Source organism: Lissotriton helveticus, chromosome 10 (genome assembly GCF_964261635.1).
Source record: "Lissotriton helveticus chromosome 10, aLisHel1.1, whole genome shotgun sequence".
NCBI lineage: Eukaryota > Metazoa > Chordata > Amphibia > Caudata > Salamandridae > Lissotriton > Lissotriton helveticus.
Window position 1 is genome coordinate 757,518,479 of NC_136071.1, and position 12,734 is coordinate 757,531,212.

A 12,734-nucleotide genomic window follows, 5' to 3' on the forward strand; every position below is an offset into this window, starting at 1 on the left:
GAAGGGATTGAAGGGGACAATCCTGTTTCCTTTTTCACCTCATGTCTGCCAAAGCTTCTGGCCTTACCTTCATCAACCAGTCAACGTGCCCACAGATTGGGTACTCGTCTGCCTTCATCAGCTGCTCCTACCAAACATGTGGTGTGGTCATTTTATTTTTAGAGTTCACAGACCTACTTAAAATCCTGAATGCAGCAAAAGCAAAAATGGTAATTGTGTGGTATGGTGCAAAACGTTTTCTTATGCAGGATGTTTCAACAGCTACAGCTAAATACAGGAAGGATTTTCTCGCTCTTCACCCAGCTTAACAAGCCTTAGGTGCTTGCGGTGATTTTTTTCATCTGTGCATATTTAAAGCGACATTTCAGAATAATACTACTGCTTTTGAAGATCCAGCTGAACATTAGAAATTTGCAAATTCTCATTCGACCACCTCAATGGATATTGCTGGTCCTTCTCCTTCACTTTGAACTGCTGTAATGACTAACTGAAATGCTTTACTGTATTATTAATTTTTCTTGCTTCCCCTGTTGGTTGCTGTTACCTGAGGTTTTGCCATAATGTTCAGGCGTATCTTCTTTTACTTTTTTCTTTATTTTCTTTACAGGTTTCAGTGATCTTTCGCATGATTGTTTTGTGACAGTTCTTTGTTGTCCTCCGTTGTGGTGCATTGCCCCTAGTCGGTTGTGCTGCCTTCATCTTTCTTTTGAACCCTCTTAGGTCCAGTTCTAATCTAATTCCCATGTTCTGGGCCAGCCACTTTTGTGCCTATGCCAGTCAGTGGGTGGGGGCACCCTTTTGTCTAACTCTAAAACTGGTTTTGGTCAGTTGTTCCCCTTCTGCTGAGGTTTGCTCCCATCTATCTAGTGAAACAAGGGGATGGCATGCCCAGGTATGATCTGTATTTGCCAGTGACAGGCTAGACATCTTTGAAGCCAGAAAGGTACTAGGTACCACCCTCAGCTACCCTTTGAAGCTAAGGAAAGGTCTTGGTACATCCCCCCAGGCCATTTGGCTTAGAAGAAGAACAGCCTTTCTTACACTCAAGGCACTTTGTCAACTGTTTGGGAGGAATACACATCACACCACAGGAGAGCTATTAACAAAAAATGTGACTCTGGACACTGGCAGAAAGTACATTTGGCATAGGCATTAAAATGCAACTTTCTAAAACATACATTTTCAAAATAGTAATTTAAACTCAGACTACATAATTCTAGAGGATTTTAAATTACAATTCAAATGAGGGGAAGAAGTATTTCTCTAGCCATTCCCAAACTGAATTTAGTAGGTGATGAATGTAATAAGGTAATCCAGTGTTAGTCTATTAGGTAAAGATTTACTAAGTACTTGCATTGACCTTGCATCACGCAAGGCCACCTTGCATGGCTCTATCTGGTTTGGTAAAATCCAAAGTAATGCAAGGCAGCACATATCGCAAGGAGGCATCACATGCTTTTTATTTGCGAAAACTAACAACAAGTGAAAACAAATTTGGAAAAGGGGGAGAGATGGACCAGAATGCAGTGGATGGAGATGGATAAGTCCATGGGAGCTGGAAATATGAGGGAGAGCTAGAGAGGAGTAGGTTGGAGTAAAACAAAGTGTCCATGTCCTTTTGCAACAAAGACTGCTGTTCACACTATTTTTGGACTCAAAATGCATCTCATTGGGTGCAAAATGCACCTCAGTTTTCTGATGCAAGGCCCACAGATGCATTTTTCATAATTAAATGTAACTTTGAGTAATTTTCAAGTAACTTTGTGTAATTACGTAAAAAGGATTTAAGGGATTTTCTCACACCCCTACAAAAAATGTGCAGGGCTCTGTGCTGACTGAAGGGATTGTTGTTTCCATGTACAGAACTGACTGGTGCAGAACCTGAACCTCTTGTGCTCAGATAATCCTCATACCTGGAACTGCTCTCTGAGTTTTTAGCCTGATATTGAAGCCAATGAGGAAGTATCTTACCAGTTGTATGAACATCCTCAGCCTGCAGGACAGACCCAGGCTTCATCCCTGAACATCTGGAGCCTCCATTACTTCTGTTACTATGAACGCCTTTATTTTGGGTGCCACACTTTATTTCAACTACCTTTTACCGATAATGTTTTCACTTGAGCACTTAAATGCCTGAAGTACCTTAGCTTTCATGGTGAGATGTTTTCTACTTTGTAATAGGGTATGAGCCCACATCAAAAACTCTTCTGGGTTAGATTCTGGTGCATAATGACATTGCTCTGTAATCCTGGCCAGTCTCCCAATGCAATGTTGATGCTCTTAAAACTCACACTCCTTGATACATGCACAAAATGGGGACTCTTGTGATATTGTTTGCTGTCTCCCACAGAAGCACATATAAACTACAGGTGCGTAAAGAATTGAGAACAAAAATAGGAAGGCTTTGGTAACTAGCAATTATTTAGATTAGATGTTCTTTCTATATTTAGAAGCAATGGGCTGCTTCCACATTTGCGAAATTCCACAATTCCAAACTTGGCATAATGAGGTTGATTAGAAAGAGCTTGCTTTCAAAGGAATGCAAACTAAATAGCTTGTTTACGAATTCCATATATGACTTAAACCCCATCAGTTTTGGACTTAGCAAATAGTCACAAAAATATTTTTGATTGGACATTGTGAAAGGAAATAGTGGTGGTGGAGTTTTCTGCTTTTATGGTTAAAGTAGTAAGGAAGCTATATGTTAAAGTTCAATTCAGCCACATTCCTTATTCAATAGACGATGAGATGCATTTCTGTGCTCCTAAATTGCACAGGCATGTCAAGTATTGCATGTTAGGACTGTGTCTCCCCATAGCAAAACTGTTCTCATTTGAAAAGCATAGAAAAACAATTCTATTTTTTTTATTAGCAGTGTAGCATGATTTATTGTCAAGCATTTTAAAACGGCAAAAGATATTTTTATTTCAGGTCTAACTTCCATCTTGAAAGACTCCCTTGATTTGTCAATCACCTCCAATCCCCATTATTTATATATACTTTAGGTGCAGCAAAGGCCTTTGAAATCTAGGCCTTTCCGTTGCAGGCACTCCTGAATTTCAAAGTGGGCAGAGGAATTTTTAAGGGTAGTCCAGGAGTTATCTAGATCCCTGAAAGCACCTCTCTTAATTAGTAATAAGCCACTTGGTTTTAAATAGGGAGTGCTACTGGACATGGCTGTCCTCTCTCCCCATTGCTTAGATTGGATAAGAATGTATTTCCATTACAATGTGAAAGATTCAGTATTGTAGTTGTCTTCTGAACAGACATTTTGAAAATGTACACCTCAGATCCATCTGGAAGAAATCCTAGTGCTGTTGAGTTTTTCCACTTTTTGGGTGCATATCTGCATATCTGGCTAGTCGGTGAATGAGCATAAATAAGAAATTATGGCTTGGAATGAGCAAGATTAGATGAGATGTTTAGGTACCAAGATAACTTGCAAAGAGAATTCAAGCCTCCAGTCTAAATAGAGATGCAAAACACGTTGAGACACTTAAAAAGTGGCAGAATCTCCCTCTTACCATCTATAACTGGTCATAAGAACCTGGGGATCTAGAGAGATTTTGATTGAGAGGAAGAGTAGGAGTCACGATACGAGCGGAGGAGTGGTGTAACGGAGTAACGTCGCGGACGGCGTGGCGTGTAAGAAGCCCGCAAGAAGCCCGTATCCCAGCCCATATCCCAGCCAAGCCTAACCAAAAGCTAAACCAAAAGCTAAAAGCTAAAAGCTTAAGCTGCAGCTGAAAGTCGAAGCCGAAGCCGCCGAAGCCGCAGCTGCTGAGTAGAGGTCAAGGGAGCCTGCAATCAAGTCGAGGCGGGCCGGACCGGACCGAACCCTGAGCCTGGGCCTGACCGGAGCCTAAGCACGAGTCCGAGCACGAGCCCGAGCCGGAGCCTGGGCCGCTGTGGGCAAAGTGAAGTCAGCGGGCGGCTGTGAGGCAGGTTCAGAGGTGCTTCGGTTAAAGGAGGATGAGTGAAGCCGAACTTTGCCGTAGCCGCATCCGCGAATGAAGGCGGAGGTGGGGAAAGCGGAGCGGCGGCTCAGATGCTCTGAGGCTCAGAGGTAAAAACGAATAAATAAATAAATAAATAAATAAATCTGGCAAAACGACAAAACGGCAAGCACGGCGTTCAGAACCCCCCTCCACGGCTGTGGTAGATTGCTGTGTGGACGCGGCTGAGTGTGCAGTAGTGCTGGGGGGCAACCGTCACTGGAGCAGCTTATTGATTATTTATTGATTACTTATTGTTATACTGAAGCTTACTGAAGCTGCGTTGAAGTAACCTTTCTATGCCAAAATAGTAAGCTCAGTTAGGGAGCCGGCGGACACTGTTACTCCCCCCCCACCGAAGTTCTCCTTTTCTGACGCTGAAGCCGCGGGGAGTACTTGACTAGAGGAAGATGCTCAACAGTATCCAGTGTCTCATGTAGAGATACCTGCGGCCATTGCAGGTGATTTGGCCATCAAGGTGGGGAGGAGTAGGGCAGGGGCAGGAGCAGGAGTAGGAATAGACTCTCGGGACTCTCAGGCTCCATAGCTTTTCATCCTGCGTTTTTCAGCCCTCAAGCTGCCCCTGCTAAACTCTCCAATACGAAAGAGCCATATAACATCGATAAGCGGGGCTGTTACGGCTGAATAGTGAGGCTACAGTTAGCGTCAAGCACATAGAGGGCCTGTAGGCCATACCTACCCTCAAATATGCTGCCCCATTTAGGAGCTAGTTGATGATGAGATCCGCCCGTCAACGTGGTGCTCTGCCAAAATTAAAACAGCACCAGAGGTCTGATGCATTAACCAAAGCGGAGTCACAGCTAAACTCAGATGGAAAAAATGAGGGGGTCGCTTTATCAAGGGACTGCTTGATGGAGCCAGCTGAGCTGAGTTCATCACCTTTATCCCCCATAACCCCCGGGAAGATGCAGAAGATTTCCAGTATCGACGCTTAACCGTCGATTAAGAGTTTCTTTTTTAAGTACCATCACAGCCATACTCAAAAGCAAAATAGAAATCAAATTAAGAATGGCAATTTCAGTCTTGATTGCAGACCATCATCATTTTCTTCTCCGTTATCGTCACCGTGTTTAAATAGTGCTCAGCTTTCGGAAAATCCTGAGTCTAAAACTGACTCGGCTTTAGCAAGGCCTTGTGATGAGACGGATTCCCTGGATAGGAACTTCATTTCTGGCCAATCTTTTTCATCGAAAGATCCAAAATTTATCCTGGGTCAATTTAAGGCATTTGATATGAGTAGCCTCAAGGAGAAGTCTCCAAAGCCAGTCAAAGACTCACAAGACCTAGCGCTTAACCCGCCGAAAACTTATCGGTGCATCCGGGAAGGCAGGCGCAAGCACAAATTCACCGTCAAAATATGGTGGATCAGCCGATTGGGCTAATTCTGGTGGAGGACTTACATAATTCAGGAATGGAAGAGTCGAACAAAAGAACTATAGAGAGTAAGCATGAGCGAAAAATCCGCTCCGATCGCGGATTTTGCGGATTTTCGGTAAATCCACGATCCGCGAACTCTCGCGAATTTACCGAAAATCCGCAATTCGCGAGCGGCGGATTCCCGGTCAAAAGTTCACGCCTTGCTGCTCTGTAACTGATTTACGATGGCGCCGGCAAGCTGCCAGCGCCATCCTAAAGTTACTTAATTAGCTTCAGCAGGAAGCTCTAATAGATAAGATAAAGCAGAGGCTCGAGCGCCTGCTTTATGTTACCAATTAGAGCTTCCTGTTGAAGCTAATTTAGTAACTATTTTAGGATGGCGCTGGCAGCTTGCCGGCGCCATCGTAAATTAGTTACAAAAAAAAACGGTGGTGTCTTCTAGAATAAATATGAAGGGCAGGGTTCATTCTGGCACGACGGTCCTGGCACAAAAATTACACCTCAACAGGAAGCACTTACAGATATCAATACAGCATGTGCCCTAGTTGAAGCTTTAATTCAGTGACTCATTCATCAGCCCAAAACAATCCTGAGCGTTGTGGAGGCTGGGCAGGTGTGCCTTCTTCCCAAATATACCGTCGAAAATCAGCTGTGACGCTGGATACAGGCCTTTGCATCTTTGACCTTCACGAGCGCAACCCCCGTGCTGTTCTGTGACCAGGAGCTTCTGTTTCTACATCTGTTGCTCCGATCAGTCTCTGACCTTTTATACGCACAAGAGGCATGTGCACTCGCATGGAAGCCCCGTCCGTTTGGCCCCGCCCACACACTCGAGGTGTGCACCGTGTTCCCGCCATTTACCCACTATGATGGGCAGATCACTCAAGGGACCCCTGCGCCCTTCAGCGCGATTGCATAGCAACACACACCTGGTCGCTGTTGACAACTCTCGGGCACTTTAGGTAGCTGTAGTGTAGTAAAAGCACTATACATTTACCCAACGAGGTAGCACTTACTGATTATCCAGTAAAGCCCCGCCCCCAAATCCGCCAATCCGCCGATCCGCAAAATCCGCGGATTTTGCGGATCCACGATCCGTGAATCCGCAAATTCGTGAATCGTGGATCCGCAAAATCCGCCCATGCTTAATAGAGAGTGGAAATGTTGTACGTCCAGTAATTGATATCTCTTCAGGTTCGAATCATAATGTGAGTGATGTGGCCGTAGTGGCTAATCATAATGCTGCTAAGTCGATCAATAAACGTGGTGGAGATGATTTAGTACTAAGTCCGATTGATCATCCTTCCTTAATTGGGGACGCTCCTCCTTTTAATTTGGATCAATCCAGTATAATCTTGGAGAATAGTTTTTGTATTAAAAAGTCAGTTTTGATTCCAGGTGTGGCTAGCAGCCGCAATAACCTTAAGGTTGATATTAATGAGCAATGTAAATCTTTTAACTCCGCAGATTTATCTTTTCTAACAAAATTTGACGGAAACTTTCAGGCAAAACCATATGCTTTGGAAAACAATGTTAGCAACCCTGAGCATGGAGTATGGGATTGTTTGCTTAACACTATGGGTACTATAACAAATGCCCTTAATTTCCACTCTGACAAGTTAGACATTCAGGTGGACATTTTAAATACTTTAGCAACACACGTTGTAGGAATTGACGCAAAGCTTTTTCAACTAACTAAGTTGATGTCTAAAGTTCAAGCTGATAAAGAGAACCAGTTAATATCTTGCACTTGTGCTCAATTGATTGATAAAATCTCTGACTTGCCAACAATCGTTAGTTCTATGGTCCACGAAGTAAAACTATTATCTGGTAGGAAAGTCGAGGGGAGTGATGATTTAATAAATACTGGAACCATAGTAAAAAATCCTCTAGCCTTTAAACTTTCCCCCCCTCTGATTGCTAGTAACAAAAACATGGCCTCCCGACCAGTAGCTGGTAACATTGGTGCACCTCTAGAGACTCCCCACTCTCCCAAATCAAAGATAAATCGGGAGCTAAATAAGAGTTGCTCAATAGTAAGTGTGGCCACTGAAGTAATGGTAGTACCCGAAGTTTTATCAAAAAGGGCGTGGAAAAGGTTAAGAAAAGCACATAACAAGTCAGCCCAGGATAAAAAAATACCTACTGGGGTAGTAAACAATAGCGGCTCATTAACCTCGAATTCTGGTCCCGTGGCTCTCTTCCCAATTTTTAGACCTTCAATTGCCCCTCAAGTCAATAAAAAGGTTAAACAACCCAGTAAAGTTGGGATTGAAGGGTCAAAAGAAGAGCCTAATCTAATTGTGGGGACCAAAACCCAGACACTAGCAATTCGAGAGAACCTAGGAGGACAAGACATGCCTATCCAAGTTTTACACTCCTATCAGGGTATTCAAAACTTTATTATTCAGAACGAGATTACTCCAATCCAAGAATTAGCAGGGCCCACCAATAATACATAAAACTATCCAAGGGAAATAGGGTCAGTTTGGTCTAGAGATGATGGAGTAGTCTCAAAAGGAGTGCAATATAGGGCTAATGATATAACTGTAAACCTCTCCCATGCGCATAATAACCAGATTAGTCAGGGAGCACAGCCTTGTGTACAAGATCAGAAGCCGCCTCATGGAAAATTAGTAAATCCCACCCTTCTGCAATTTAATAAGAATGAACAGGTTGAACGTCCTTGTACTCCGGCTCAATCAAAGCCAGAGCAGACTGATCGATTAAATCTTCCGGACAATCCCCTGTTGGTGATTGCTGGGAATACGGATCTATCCGATTCAGGGCTTAGGAGTAATATGGAATCCCCCAAAATGCAGGTTGAAAATCGAAAAGTGTTTTTTTGTCCCCAATATTCTACTCGTGGTGCACACAATATTTTGAATAAGAGGAACATTTTGAAACTACTAAAAGCAACTCCTGACCTTAAGGATTTTTCAACTGAAGACCTGGATTCTGTAGAGTTTAAGATAGACGGTGGTAACAGGGAGACAACCATCACGACCTGGCTAAAGGATGATATTGTAAAGAAAACATTAGCGAACTCTAATATTTTGAAAGCTGGGGGATTAAAGTATGGAGACTCCATGGTCTGCAATACCCGACCCCATTAATACCTATAGTGAAGAAGGAGGCTCCAAAACTCCAGGTTAATCAATTCAGAGTATTGAAAGGCGCTGCAGGTCCATCTTCAGCCTTAAATAGGTTAGGTGGCTTTAAAATTAAAAGGGGTTTCCGAGGCGGTTGATGATTGGAGTTGGCTTCCGTCTATTCTATCTAGAAAAAATTCAGTAAAGACTGATTGATGTTGGGGTACCTCACCTAATGCACCAACAGCGTTTAAATTCTGCTCTTGGACTACAAATGGTTTTAATACACTCATAGAAGATGTAAATGTTGTGGGTTTTTTAAAATTGTTTGATATGTTAATTTTGCAAGAAACATGGAATTTGGTCAGTACACCACTGATCGGCTATTATGAATATTTGAATGCGGCTTGTAGGGATGCCGCTTATGGTCGACCTAGTGGTGGACTTTCAATATATGTTTCTTTAAGTCTTAATGTTGAACATTATGAGATAGACCTTCAAGTCAAATGGATTCAGTGCGTCAAATTAGTAGCTAGTCAATCGTTGATTATTAAATGTTTTTTTAAGTTCGAAATAAAAGGTTCGATCATCTCAACTTATCCAGTTATGGGAAATGGTGAAAGTGCTATATTATGATCATAGGGATGCACAGATGATAATTTCTGGGGTTTTTAACACTCATCTTGTATCGTATAAAAAGCGGGAAACCCATTCAGATCTTTTAGCCCAATGGTCCAATTGTGAATTTATTAAATATAATCTAACGATTTTGCATGATAGAGAGTATTTCCCAACATTTAATAAAACTGACTGGCTTTCTATAATTGACTATACGATATTGTCAGATACACTCTCAGAATTAGTTCAAAGTTATGAGGTTGTTCCAAGGATTGAGAGTGACCATAATCCGCAAGTTATTGCGATTAGTTTACCCTTCGAGTATTTATCAGAAACCAAAATATTAAGAACTGCCCCGGCCGCTTTTAACCTAAAAAGGTTAATATGGAGTGAGAAAACAGAGAAAGATATAATTTGTTTTGCTCTCGCTTTTAATCCTTGATGCGCGGGCCGCATACTCTGAAGGAACCTAAATGGTTGCTCTATGGCCCACCTTATGTGACTCCTTATTGAATAAATTCCCTAATAGGGAACCAACTGGGGGTGTAATTCTGAATTCTAAGAACCCAGGTTGGTTTTCCTACCGCTTATTATACTTAAAACGGTCTCTTAACAAAACAATAAGATCATTGTATAGAAAAGCAAAGGGGACTTCTTACTTTTTAACAAGACTTAAAGAGGGGTTACAAGAATGAAATTTGGAGGGCTAAACAATTGTACTATGAAGAAACTTGGGCCAAACTCCACTATGCATGTAAATCTAAGGATTTGCGACTGTTTTGGGGCATTATTAATAACTTAGAAAATGGAAATTTTAGAAGTACTAGTGCCAATATAGATGAATTAAGCTGGATAAATGTTTTTAATATGAAAATAACTTCCCTAAGCCAACTGACCGACTAGTTTGAATGTCTTGACCACCAATGTAAAATGGAGCCAGTAGAAGGGTGTGACCCTCTCAGTATTAGGGATAAACCAGGCTCTATGGATACTAGGTTATGGTCCGTAGACAAAGTTAACATTTTTTTACTTAAAATTAGATCAAATGGAGCACCTGGCCCTAATGGAATTCCCAATGCTATTTTTAAAGTTAAAATTAGGTATTGGCCAGAGTTATTAACGCTCCTTGTTAATGCCATTCTTAAGTCAGGTTGTATCCCGGATTCATGGAAGGGAAGTATTATACAGCCGATCTACAAAAGTGGGCCTCAGGACAATCCTGCAAATTATCGATTAATTACCCTCACAGATGTAGATGCGAAAATATTTGCAAGTTGTCTGTTTGAGGAGTTGGAGACTTGACCGGAAAGAGAAGAATTGATCCCAATTTTTCAAACAGGTTTTAGGAAGGGAGAATCGACTCTTACTAATTTGATTTTATTTACTAGGAGAAAGAGCAATATGTAGGAAACAAAAATTGTACATCTGTTTTATTGACTTAAAAGCCGCTTTTGATTCTGTACCCAGAAATATTCTTTGGACTAAGTTAATGAATTGGGGTATATCAGAAACTCTTTTAAAAATGATTAAATTATTTTACTCCAATACCTGGGTTCAGGTCAAAATTGGCGACGGTAGACATACTACCCGCCGCCTTGAAACAAATGTAGGCCTAAAACAAGGATGTGTGCTCGCTCCTTGTCTTTTTAATTTATTTATGTCTGATCTTCCATCCCATTTTAATGATGTAAACTAGCATTCCCCTGCTGTAAAGGGTAAAGAAATTAAATACCTACAGTATGCCGATGATACCATTTTACTTAGCCAAACCATGATAGGATTAAAAAGATTAATAAATTCATTTAATACATATGTAACTCAAAATGGCTTAACAATTAATACAAAAAAAACAAAAACAATGTTAATAGGGAACGGCAAACTAGGGGTAAAGGATTTGAATATCAATGGTTTGTCTAATGACTGTGTAAAAGCTTATAAATATTTGGGAATTACATTTGACGACGGACTGTCATTCAGACAGCATTTTGATAATTTAGAGGCTAAAGGTACCTCACTTGCCTTCGCTTTTCGAAAACTGAGAGATAAGTTATTATGTCCCAATTATGACCACCTGCTTAAAGTCATGAAAGCAAAACTTATTCCCTCCCTGGACTAGGGGTCCATATTTTTTAAGGGTAGACGTGAAAGTGCTGGAGGGCATAGTGGCAAGGACATATAAATCAGTTTTTAGGATTCCTAGGCAGATCCCACGTGCCAACTTAAGATTGGAATATGGCTTAAGGAATCAGCTCTTGGTTCGTCAAGCTACTTTTATAAAAACATTATTGCCATTATCTCGAGCCGAAGAGGGCACGCTGGCCAATATGTGCTGGCGTGAGATTTCAAAAGGCGAATATTCCAGAAGCTGGCAAGATTATTTAGCTGAGTGTCTCTTAAAATTCAAATGCCCTAAATTGGAAGATGAAACTAGAAGTAAAATGGTTTACAAAAAATTACTTAATTCAACTGTTGCTTTGCTGTCAGAAGTGTTGGATAAAGATGAGTTGATCTTTTGGTCTATTGCCAATTCTTTTGATAAAATGATGGTCCAACCTTATTTACTTTTTCATCAAAAACCCCTAATTAAAAAGAAATTTATGTTATTAAGGTTTGGAATATATCCAACCAAAGATGGAACCCCTAAATAGGAGTCTAAATGGGCCTCAAATATTTGTAGGCTTTGCGGGCAGTATGATGAAACCTTGCTGCATATGGTAACATTATGTCCAAAAATGTAGCAGGAACGGAAAACAATTTTAAAACCTATTTTTAAAGAAATGGGAGTCAGAACCTGTAGATCGGCACTAATATTTTGTTTAAGTGGTGTCAACGTTTATATTATACAGCAATTTGCTCAATTCCTTTTTTAGAGTGGAAAAGAAATTATGTAAGGTTGACACCGACAGTAAATGTTAAATTTGTTACGGCTGTGAAATGATGATGTTGCTGCTTTTAAGGGGTTGATGGATTATTTTTATGGCACTTTTTAACTGTGTTATATTTGCTTGTTTTTAGAGTACATTTTTTTAATAATGTCCCGCTTTTTATGTTTACTATTTTTATTGAACGGCGTATGTGCACTTTATCCCCGAAAAGTTGCCATCCACTATAGACTGTCTTTTTTTTTTTCTGTAACTTTTTTTATTATATAAAGGAACACAGAAAAACAGACAAGGCAATAAACAAAAATACATCAATTGGGCGAGTGCTCAAGGAGGACGGGAGATACACATTAGTACGATGCAGGAGATGTTTTACACAGTTGCGGGTGCCTGAGGCAGGAAATAAAAATTCAAGAACAAAATACGCTACACTACATCAGGAATGTCGGGTCAGGGAGACTGGGGGGGGACTAGAGATCTCCGTGAGAGGGGGTGTACATATATCTCCCCGGTACGAGTTCACTATAGACTGTCTTAAAAATTAAATAATAATTCCTTGCTGCTAGCTCAAGGCATTTTAGCCTTGTCAGGGAAAGATGTAACGCACCTTTCACGTTTTAGTTGATAGCACAAGCCATTTTAGTATTAATTCTGTCCTAATAGTGTATTTTAGTCGGTTTTAATTTTAGACATTTTTGATACTGTTCTTTTGCTCTGTTGCTTACTGCCATTGAATATTTGCTGCTAGC